Genomic DNA, 12,064 nt, shown 5'->3' with positions numbered 1-12,064 from the left:
ACTTTCCAAATTAAGCAGGGGAGTATCCAGCATTGTAAGAGTGAGGAGGTAAGGGGGTGGGGGAGTGGAGCAATGAAATGCAGTGTGTGGAATTCCATGTGGTCTCAATGGCACCCCCAAACCGCCCACCCCTTCCCCAATCTATGTTTTTGGTAACATTAGTGGAAGATGGCATTTTAACATAAAACAACAAAAATAAAACTGCAGGATCATTCCAGATGCAGGAATCTCATCCATTAGAGCTCTGTTCAAGCCCTCTGAGACAAAATACATGCAAACCTCCTAATAATTATATGGATTGCACCAACAGAAGAGACTTCACAGAAAAGGAAATTGCAAGGCGCATCATCAGTCCTTGACACTTGGAGGCACCATGGAAGTGATTTTAGAATAATTTGCCATAAATAAGCCAAGTGACGAATAACTTTGTGGAGCAAAATACCTAAATTGCACTTTTGTTATATGTGGAGCAACTCTATAGCCATTAGGCTTTTCCATTATAATACCATGATACATTAACATAAGCTTTGAAGTGAATCGAAGTCACTTACAGAGCTGCAGATAAGGCACAATGTGATTAAATGATTTGCTCAGGATCACACACTTGGTTAAATGGTGAAACTGGGATGTGGACAATTTAAGCGACTGAGCACATCTTTCCAGGTTTAGTTTATATAGATAGATATTTATTAAGGTTTTGCTTTACATTTCATGTGCTTAAATAATTATTTATAGCAATGCCTTGGAAGCAAACCACATTACAAAATAAACTAGCCTTTCATAGTAAACTAACCATGTACTATATACATTGTCATAGAAATATGTTGAGCAATGGGAGTATGGCTTTAGTTGTATTCTCCTCCCCATTCTGCATGCAAAGTCACAATAGCATCATGTAGATTAATGTGAGCCTAACAACCCCCCCGCTTGGGATTTAAAGCCATAGTCATTATTTCATAAAGCATGCAACATTATGCACCCTTCTCACTTCTGATCAATCCCTCCCATTCACATTTCTAAAGGGACAACAGTCTCTGTTAATAGTACCCCCCTCCCTCCCATCAGTGCCTAATGGCTCACATTGTAATGCTCTGATGATACAGAGCAACGTGAGGACCTTCTGCTGTCCAGAGCACCTGAGGACATTGTCCTGGCAGCGAGACACCTCTACCATTCGGAACGGGTAAGGTGTCCTGCTGCCAGAACAATGAGCATGCTAAGCAGGAATTGCTCAACACACATTGTCCTGCCAGTGGGACACCCTTGCCGTTGGGCGCCCTCTTTGATGTGCTGAACGTGTTAGGTGTCCCAATGACAAATGTCCTGGTATGGATCTTAAAAGAGCCATGGGAGGCAGCTTTCCCGCCCTGCCTCTCCCGCATGGTACTCCACTGCTTAGAGCCATTTGAACACAGGAACACATACCTTAATTTTAATCAGTCAGTCTCTTGTAGAAAAGAATCTGTTAGCATATTTACATATAAGGTGCTGTGCAGAACCCAAGATTGGAGATATATGGCATTTAAAAATTGATACCAGGTATACTTGGTCACCCACTGCACTGCATTAACTGATGGCTTCTGCCTTTGAATGGATTGAAAAATCAAGGGAATTGCTGACATTCCAGTGAATCTGTTCCTTTCGGCCCTAGCTTTATAGTTCAGCTTGGTCAAGTCAACTTAGCCCAAAACTTCAGGGATCAGGGGGTGATAGAGTCTGGTCTGCTCAATGGACGTTGCGCCACTGTTTCCATGTGTTATTGTATATGTACATATAAATGTTGTGTGCACACAGTGTATGTCAATGGGGGTGCTAGGTGCATTTGTGTGTGAGTGAGAGTGTATGCAAGCATATGTGTGTTGACTTTTGTGCCTGAATGAATGATAAATAATGCATTGTTTGTATGTTCTATTGGAATTAAGTTTGTGAATGTTATGTTGTGTCACTGGGTGCATGGCAGGCCGGCTGCAGATGTGGGGGGCCCAATTGAATTTTTTTAAAGATAGGCCATCAGTCTTATGAAAGTTATAACAGAGTGAGAAATTGACTCTTGTGGTGTAGCAGTCTAGTGTTATCCCTCAGGGATTTAGGTTGTTTGACCGAGGTGCATAATTACGGCGAAATTGACCATAGTCATTTTCAGTGCAAATATGTTTTTGCCTTGGTACAAAAACCCAAAACCATGTCCCCCCCTAACCACCAGTACACCCATAACCCCCCCCCCCTACTGACCTTTTCTCCATCTGCCACCTCTCCTGTATTCTGCAGAGTCAGATCCATCCATCTAACGTAGGTCGGATCTGACGCTGCAGTGTCCCTTTTTCTTCTTTTTTTTTTTGGGTCCCCTGCCATCAATGCTGAGGAAGCAGGGGACATCCCTGCAACCTCAAAGTAAAAAACCCTGAACATGGGGAGCAGGGGACACCCCCGCAGCCCCAGCTCTTCATGTTCAGTATGTTCAGCATCTTTGGCTTCGAACTAATGATTTTGACTGAATTCAGTCAAATCTACCATTCAATCAAATTTTATTGAAAAATTTGGCCCAAACGATCCCTAGGTGCCACCACTCGCCCTCCCTCCAACCCATCCCTGCCCCCCCCAACATTTTCAGCAAAGTTACTCTACTGCTGCCAAGCCATTACAGAAGGGGAACTACCATATTCAAATCAGGCTTGGCCCCGACCTGAATGCACAGGGCCTTCGCTAAGTGGAAAAAAAAAGCTGAGACATAACGGTGGAATTTATCCCAGAGATACTCTGTGCCATGCCCATAAAATGTGTGATGGACAGTACAGAGTGATTTAAATTTGACTCTGTCCACTATAGGGAGCCATTGGAAGGCCGGTAGGATGGAAGAAATGTGAGCATGGTAAGAAGCACTAGAAGTTCTGGAGCACTTGAAGCCGGTGAAGAAGGCATGCCGGTTGTGCAAGGTAGAGAGTGTTGCAGTGGTCTAGGTGACTTAATACTGCAGAGGCAACAACCAACACACAAAGGTGGGAAGGAAGAAAAGAAAGAACTTTCCAAAGAACCTTACGTTTGACAGACCAAGCTGATTTGAGCCTCCATAGAGAGAGATGCTGAGATCTTTATGTGCAGGTCTTTGACAGTGGTCACAGGAGAAGGAAAGGGGCCAAGAGAAGAAAGCCAAAAGTCAGCAGTACAAAGTGAGGAAGCACAAGAAGACCCAACCACCAAGACCTCGGTTTTATCATTGTTGAGCTTGAGCTAGTTTAGGCACCTCCAGCTGTCCACTGATTCAAGGCAGGCTCAGAGTTTGGTGGTCATCCGGATTGTGTAAAATAAAGACGGACCACAATTTGTGTATTGTCCACATATGTATAACACCAAAAACCATGAGAATTAATCATTTTGGCGAGAGGCTGCACATAGACATCAAAAAGAATGTGGGGTAAGGTCAAACCCTGAAGGACACCACAGGAAGACTGGGGCAGGGATAGACCTGAAAGTAGGGAGAGAAAGAGACTGAGTGCGGTCCGAAAGGAAAGACTAGAACCAAGTCAGTGCTTGTCCGGTGACGCCCATGACCAACCATGTGTGCAGAACATAACATTGAGAAGTATTACCTTAGATTTACTGTTACCAAAAATGTGAGACCCATCCACTGAGAACAAAAAAGAAAAACTGCCCTGTTCTATGGCATTTTGCCACTCAGGAGCATCAAGGATTGTCATATTTTAGCTCTCTGTGCCTTACCAGAGGAGAAATGTCAATTTGCACATCTGTCTACTCCCACTCACAAAGACAATCTCGCACCAAAATGTCGTACAATTCTCCTTTGAGCAAGAGTAGCGAGAGCAACCCGAGACACATGTGTGTGCCTTGCTGGGCATCATCAGTGAGTTGTGCAGGAGGTTCAGCGTGTCCCTAGGCACATAGAGCGAGAGATCCTGTTCTGGACTACCCTTAGTAACTAAGGGTAAAACTCAAAGAGTTTCAACTGTTTGCCAAAAGTGTGAGGGCCCTGCTACTGAGAATGAAGAAGATCAAATAACCTGTTCTATGGGGGTTGTGCCACTCAGGAGCATCTGAAATAGCATTTGAGCGTTTCATGCCATACCAAAGGAGACATAGCCATTTTCATATTTGTTTGGTCCCAAAGACATGGGCAGTCCAGAAACATAATGCCAGACAATTCTCCTCATAAGAAGGGACCCAAAAGCAAGTCCTGAAAGGTATGTCTGCTTTCTTTGGTATCATCAGGGGGGTTTCAATTTGTATTCAGTGTTTATTAAACATATCTTTAGCCGGAGGCAATGAAGCATAATGAAAAAGAACAGGTGAGGCAGAGTTAATACTTCAGCAAGTTCAAGAGTTGCGCGCAGTGGTTGGGGGAGTGGAATAGAGAAAGACGGGGAAGAGATTCTGTGACCAGAAAGTGTTAAGCTTCTTCCAGTGACGAATAAGTGGTATGAGTAAGTAAGTGCTCGGGCAAAAAACATTTCATCAAAGCATCAGGAAGTCCAATTCCTACATTTCCTTTATTTACCCTATAGGGAGTTTTACTGCAAAGCAAAAGTTCTATGTATGTCATGCATCTTTCAGTTTAAGGGTAGGCTCGTGGCATGGAAGCCACTTGTAATCTGTCAGAAGGAGAGGAGGAAAGGCACAAAAGGGCTGCCATGGGAGGACAAGCTTTCAGTTACAATATACCTCATTGGGTGTGGGCAGACAGGAGATGGTATACTTCAAGTTCCCTTTGACATTTATGTTGCCAGGCTGTCAGTAGAAAGGAAAGGGGAAGACAATTCCAAAGGGTGGAGTCTTGTTTCTTCGGAGTCCTACTTCCCAAATGCTTGTATTTCATAGGGCGACGAGTAAGCCTATTGACGGCGAGGTCCTTAGGCATCTGGCCAGCAGATAGCAGTGGGGCCGTTTAGAAGTTAGAGTGAGGAGTGTCCATGTCATACGCTGTGCAGGAAGCAAAGGGCCTCAAATGCTGATGGCTCCTTCAATGAAACATAGCAGGACTGTCAAGCCAGAGATGCGATTGTTTCTTTCAAGTGCAACATGAGGCAGCCAACTAGTTTTGACCACATTTACCCTCAACCTCACCAGGAATGATATGATATGATGTGATGTGGCATTTATAACGTGCCTACACACAAGTGTCTCAATGCGCGACGAGGCAAAGGAGGGGAAACAAAAGGGAAGACAGAAGCAACGATCTTACTAGGCGAGGTGACATTGAGATTGTGCAGGTTCTAGGGAGGTACCCTGAAAAGATCTGGTTTGTGTAGAGAGTAGAATTCCAGAAATCGTCAAGTTTGCTCTTGAGATGGAAGGCAAGTTTACACTGTAGGGATTTCCACACAAGACAAACACATTGAATGCAAGGGGATGCAGGGGAGACAATCTATAAAGCACCATTAAAATATGTGTTATTTCACACCATTGTCCAAACTAGCGAGCGTGTAAACCATCACTTGAAAGGGACTAGATACATTAATTACCATTGTTTCTGCTTGCGGAATAGAGGATTGGAGCCAACACGTTCGTTTTACTCCAGCTGACAGTACATACAGCCTTTTCCACTGAGACACAGATGCAGCAAAGCTGCTTTGCCCATTATTCTGATTTTATGCTACGAACGTAAAGAGACAACGCATGGTGCAAGTTGGACATTCAATTATAAACTTGATCAAGGAAAGCGAACATGCAAACCGAATTTCATGTTTCTTCTGTGTGCATAATTAGCAATAAAGCAAACACATATATCTTAATTTTCCAAGCATGGAAGATGGAAATGTCTTTGAAATAGGCCCACAGTCAGTTTAATTCCTATTTGGCCCATTGTAAATGTCTTTACGTGATTGCAATTGGTGGAACAACCTTTTTGATCCATTCCCTTTTATACAAATAATTAATTTGCCTCACTGGTGCATGGGCTAAATAATATGGAACCACAAATAATATCAGTGGCAAAAGAGAAAGAGGTTTGGCATTGGCAGAACCAATAGGCTGGCTTTTCTGAAAGGAATCTGTTCAGCCATCTAGGCCTCCACCCAGGACCCAAGCAGAGAGACCGGGTGGGAGCCTGGATGGTCACCAATTAGCCCAAGCTACCTGTGGTGCTAAATCACCAGAGGTGAGTAAAAAGACAAATGCTGATAGTAAAGGGCCTCCAAAGCCAACACTAAGAAGCCTAAGAACACCTGCGGTTCTGTGGGCCTCCACAATTCCATCCCTCTCTGTGTATTGTAATTGGTTGTTTATAACACGACGACCCAGAGGTTTCTAAGCGCAGACTCAGGGATTGAACCTGTGTTGCTCTGTGTTGTCTTGCTTCCAAGACGAGCGTGTTGCCCCCGAAACACTCTGCACAAATGTTTATGCCTCACTAGGTGATGCCAAAGCACGAGCTGTCAGCTAAAACAAGCTCAATCTAGAGTTCAGTTATCACAAAGATATGTGTTTTGATTGACAGGTCGTATGGGATGCATGAAACGCAGCGTATGCAATTATTCATTAACATAAGCATCCCTTGCTTTTCTACGACTGAATCCCTAAAGGGACATTCAAGCAATAGAGACAGGCTCATGAAAAAACAAGCGCATTTATGTGTGGACATCTTTGGGAAATGACCGAGCATATGACGACAGATGGCTTGTTTGAGAGCACTGTTGCCTGGCAGAAAAGGGATATTCACCTGCTTTCACTCTCTGAATTACCCTATCTGCAAACACTAATGGGCAGTAATTCACCCTCAGTACAGTATGGTCTCATCCTTTCTTTCAGATCGAACTGTGCTTTGTCACAGCTAGATTTGTGGGTGAAGGTTTGCAGTTTCAATTTAACCCTCGTGAAATATCATCTCATAAAGGCCCTCTCGTAATTGTTCTGTCTGCAAGATTTTAAATAATTGGCAAGCATCAAAGCGGGGACTGTGAAAGGCCCACCAGCCGATCATGAAAGTAAAATTATTTCACGCCAATGATGGCGTCTGCAATGACTGCCCTATGAATTTCAACGATAAACTAGATAATACTTTTAACAATTATAAATCAATATGTTAAATAGATTCCCAGAATGTTAACATTTTATCAAGGTGTAATTGAATGACCTTGGAAAGTGATGTAGATGTCTGATTAATTTGCTTTCTGTTTCATTAATTAAAGAACAAATAATAACATTAAAGTTTCTGCCCGAGGATGGGGGTATAAAAGCAATGCTGAGTTTACAAACAATCGCATTTTTGTATTCCATACGTTCTTCTTTCTGGGTGATGTATGCATTGTGTTGGGAGGATAGCTCAGCGGCAACATGCTCGCCTTGGACGTGAGTCAACATAGAATAACACAGGTTCGATCCCCGAGTCTGTGCTTAGAAACCTCTGGGTATTAAACATGCTATTAATAACCTATCATATCATTATCTTAATATCAAATAATATATTTTTGCTAGTTCTTAATTTCTGGATTTTATATATATGGCTGAGTACTAAAATAATATGTGGTAGTCAATTCAACAGTTATGGATTATGCTTCCAAAATAGCAATTAAAAATAATAGCTTTGAAATAGATCCAAAATTCTAATTTGTGGGCTGAATTTTCAGCTAGTTCTAAAGTTGTTAATTATGTATACAGACAGTCGATTAGCTATTATTTAGTTCCCATTTGTGCACTTGGACTTAAAAGACTGGTTGAGTTAACACAAAGGTTCTAGATTATGTATACTACACCAAGACTTAAAATAATAAATGTTTTTATAGTTTAGAATGTCTGGAGTGTGCACACATCGTTGAACCTTAAAATAATAGACCAAATCCAGTTCTAAAGTTCTGCATTTTGCATAAAATATTAAGATTTCAAATAATATCATTTAGCTGCTTCTAAAGCTCTGACACAAGCATAGTGATGTTGCATTTACTTGACCAAGGATTGAGGAAGAGCCATGTGTCATGACATAAAAAGTAGAAAGGACGTTGCGGGGATCTCATTTCTATGTAACAAAGTTCTAGTGAAAAGGTGCTAAGTATGATTGCAGTGAAACCCAATATCTCAAACTGGAACAGTAACGGGAGATCAGAATACCACAACCTACCTTTTTGCAATACAATTTGTGAGCGCTTTACTGCAAATAATGATCTATTTCTGATGTATTTTCAATGTATTGTTAATATGCTGGCTGGGAGGTAAGTAGTCAGTGATACTCAAACTATAGCCTTATAGACCGAGAGTCACTACCCCAAGCGATAATGACCCTCCAAGTTCTATGAGCTTATTAGCACATGTTGGTAGTAACAATAAATGCTTTGGAGTTTTTGGTGGTGGATTAAACATGTTTACTTTAATACTGGATAATGTAACTAGGCAACAGACTTAGTAAATTAATAATATAAAAAATGAATATAAAATAATAGAAATAATATGGTTGTCCTCATAAATAAAGCATTTTAAATTAAATATAAACATCCTTGAATGGAAACAGGTTTAACGTGATCATGCATTTGGTCAAATTTAAAAGTAGAGTTTCTCTATAAGAAATAAAAAGCATTTTCCCATGTTTTAGCTTTCTCTTTTGTGTGTTAAATAGGATGCTACAACAATAAATCAGGGCCTCTCAAAGAGAAAGTCTCTTGTTGAACGAAATATTGCCTGGAAATTCCATTTCTGTTTCCCTGTTTGCTTTGGAAGACAGACTTTTCCGAATTCAGTCAATACTGGTAGTTATTGACTGCACTCTGAACATTCTGATTGGCTGAGAGGAGGTCAATAACTATCTCCATGTGCTAATATACTGTAAGTAGATCTATTTTCTGGGTTCTTCAATGAATGTCTTATATTCTCTATGGTGATACAGAGAACCTGCTGGCAGATATTCCTGCATTTTTAAAAACGGTCTGATCTGTATCAATCAGACATCAAACAATCTTATTATGACAAGAAAAGTAACCATTTCAAGAGCGTGCATGAATAATTTGTCCAGATTTTTGGGTGAGAGGGGCCTCTGACCAACAAAGGTAAGAACATGTTGCCATAACAAAAACATTGAAATAGCCCAAGTAATTGTATTTATTTATTTATTTATTTGTTTGTTTATTTATTTATTTATTTATTTGTTCAGATTTATTTCAAGCGCACGTCAGCCCGGGGGCATCGTGGCGCTGTTACATGAAGACATACATAATCTGGTTACAGTGGAAGGAAGATGGTTACAAAGCAATTTTCATTACAAGACACATTTTGTATCAGACGTATGCGAGCTAGTGTGGGTGAAAGAAGGATGAAGTTAGTTGAATAGAGTGGTTTTGATAGATTTGCAAAAGGAATACAGAGATGATCCTGCTCTGAGTGAGTTGGGAGGGCATTCCAGAGCTTAGGCACTATGTGTGGTAAGCCAATGCCGCCGGCTTTGGCTCTTTTTACAGTGGGTACTCGGAGTTGGTTGGCGTGATGGCTTCTTCTGGGACGGATGGAAGAGTTCTTTGTTATAGTTTCAGATAGGTAGGGGGTGCTGTGTGATTGATGCACTTGTGTGTGAGAGTGAGGATTTTAAAGTTGATTCTTTCCTTGACTGGGAGCCAGTGGACGAGTCTTCTGGCCTATGAAATATGGTCAGTTTTGGGGATGTGTAGTGCAGCGCGAAGGGCATTGTTTTGCACTATTTGGAGCCTGCTTAGGTTTTTTGACGATGTGCCTGCCAGGAGGGCGATGCAGTAGTCCAATCTGGCTCCTATAGTAGCTCTGGCTATGGAGAGGCAGTTGGGCATGGTTAGGTAGGGTTTTATGGCGTAAATGAGTTTGGTGGTCAGAGCAGAAGCTGAGGCGATGGCGCTGGTTTGTCTGGTCATTGAGAGTGTGGCGTCAATGTAGACTCCTAAGGTCTTGACGGCAGAGGAGACAGGTATGCTAATACTGTCGATGATCATGTGAGAATAATCGGGGCTGAGTTTGGATAGTGTTTCGTTGGGGGCTAGGATGATGATTTCGGTTTTGTCTCCTATTTGGGCCCATGGAGCTATTTGCTGAAAGTTAGTAGGATGTCAGGGCCTATTCTTGGTTAAGATGAGTACATGCTACAGTGTATGGACACATAACTATTTGAAGAGGTACCCAACAATCAGGCAACTCGTTGACGTAGAACTTCACTTCAGGTTTAGAAATCCCTAGCACCAAAATAGTTATAAAAAATCAAACATCTGAATTTAGAGGAGTAAAGTTGCAAATTAGTTTTAAACAATCTGTGCTGCCTATTTAACTTCATCGTAATGGCTACTGCATTCATCCTAATCGGAAGTTATAGATTTGTTTTTCTTGTGCATCCTTAAAATACTACACACAAAATGTTTCTAGGTCTGTCCCCTTTTTTCTGAATATCGCTTTGAAAGTAGGCAGAGCGATGGTGGTATTTTGTCTTGGAGTTTTCAAGAAAAATGCTAGTCAATGTGCATTATCAGTCATTAGCACCCTTGGCAGGGAGCCAGCAAATCAGAAGGTTAGCAGTTACAGCCCATATTCCAAGCCCTAATGAGGCCCATGATATTTATTGAGAACAAATATATGCTGTTGTTGTTGAGCAGTATTTATAAAGGACAGCAGTCACCATTTCCATGGTTTTTTGGTACTGAGAGCTGGCACAGAGGTGAGGGGTTCTTCTGATATGATATGATATGATATGATATGATATGATATGATATCATTCTGTTAAGGGTCAGTCACTGTGCTAGATCATCGACGGCCTAGAGTATGTTGTGAATATGTCTTTTGCTCAGAATTGGTTAAGCTTTGCAGTGAATGCCATACATGCCTGTCAGTGTTATGGTGGTATCATTTAGAGGGGTTAGCCAACATCCCCCAACTTGCAATTTGAAGAAAAGACACTTTCAAACTTGAGGGTTGGTTTGAAATTGGTTTAATTATTTCAGAGTCCTGCGTTGTGGATATTGGATGAAATTATCTTCACATATTTCGACTTAGCTGCTTGACTTTTATCAACAGCTTGTAGTCACCATGTAAGTTGTTCTGTGACTTTAATGCAGTCTTTTTATAAGCTTTAAACTTATCAGAGTTTTTTTTTAATGGTGAAGACATTATGAAACCTCTTTATGTGTTATGGTGGGTGTGCTGAATTCATGCACAAAGAGCAGGAAGGCAAATTCATGTTGCTTACGTCTAGGACCCAAATGGCTATACATAGCTAGGTTTGATTGGCATGGTGAGAGTGAGCTTTGAACTGTTGATTCCTTGGGAGGAATGCCATGAAACGGTCTTACCAAAAGGTCTTGAGGTCTGCGAGGAGCTTCATGCGAGTGATTATAATGCTAATGGCAGATAGATGTCTCTTGGGCTGAAGCTGTGCCCTACTGCCAATTCTGCATAATCTATCCCTTTCTAAACGTCTCAACCTGGGTGACAGTTACCATGTCCTCCTAGGAGGACAGCCGGGTGATCTTGGGTCCAAACAGTATGTTGAGCCATCTTACCAACTTTCATGGGCCGGTCTACTTTGGGAATGATGGCCCTTTTGATGACGTGAGTGATTCTTATGTGTTTTTTTTCTTCAAATTATGAGTGTGTTTTGTTCATAACAAATATCTTAATTTCACCTCCCTTAATGCTTCAAAATCCCAACTGTCCATGGTGTACAGCAATGGATACAAACACTGGCAATGGGGACACATACAATGCATTTTCAACATCCATTGTGTAATTGAGAGCAGGAATGAATAGCATTTGCAAATCATCAAGAAGTATCTCAGCATGATGTGTAATGGATCTGCCTGTCAAGATGAATATGTTACTCAGTTGCAAAACCATATAAGACCTGACTCTTATATATGTACACTTGGTTTCAGATGGGGATGCTCCTTTTCATGGAAGGCGTTCTGATTCACAATTATGATTAGCCTTAACCTAATGATGTATTTCGGTGATAATGACTGCTCACACATTGCTTCTATATTTTAGGTTTGAAAATGTGCAGGTCCTTGGCTGTAGGTCTTCTGTTAAGGAACAACAAAAATGAACCTGGGCGAAATGAGATCAGAACATCTGTACACATTTAAACAATACCAAGTCTTGTCAAAAAATATATATTTAT

At 41.3% G+C, this 12,064-nt stretch overlaps 1 protein-coding gene across 5 annotated transcripts in view; it reads left to right on the top strand.

Moving 5' to 3' along the window:
• FRMPD4 (FERM and PDZ domain containing 4) overlaps positions 1-12,064 on the top strand; it is a 1,539,383-nt gene that overhangs the window by 726,544 nt on the left and 800,775 nt on the right. The window lies entirely within an intron of this gene.

This window comes from Ambystoma mexicanum, chromosome 7q (genome assembly GCF_040938575.1).
Source record: "Ambystoma mexicanum isolate Mex_15411 chromosome 7q, UKY_AmexF1_1, whole genome shotgun sequence".
Taxonomy (NCBI): Eukaryota; Metazoa; Chordata; class Amphibia; order Caudata; family Ambystomatidae; genus Ambystoma; species Ambystoma mexicanum.
This window is presented reverse-complemented; position numbering and strand designations above follow the sequence as displayed.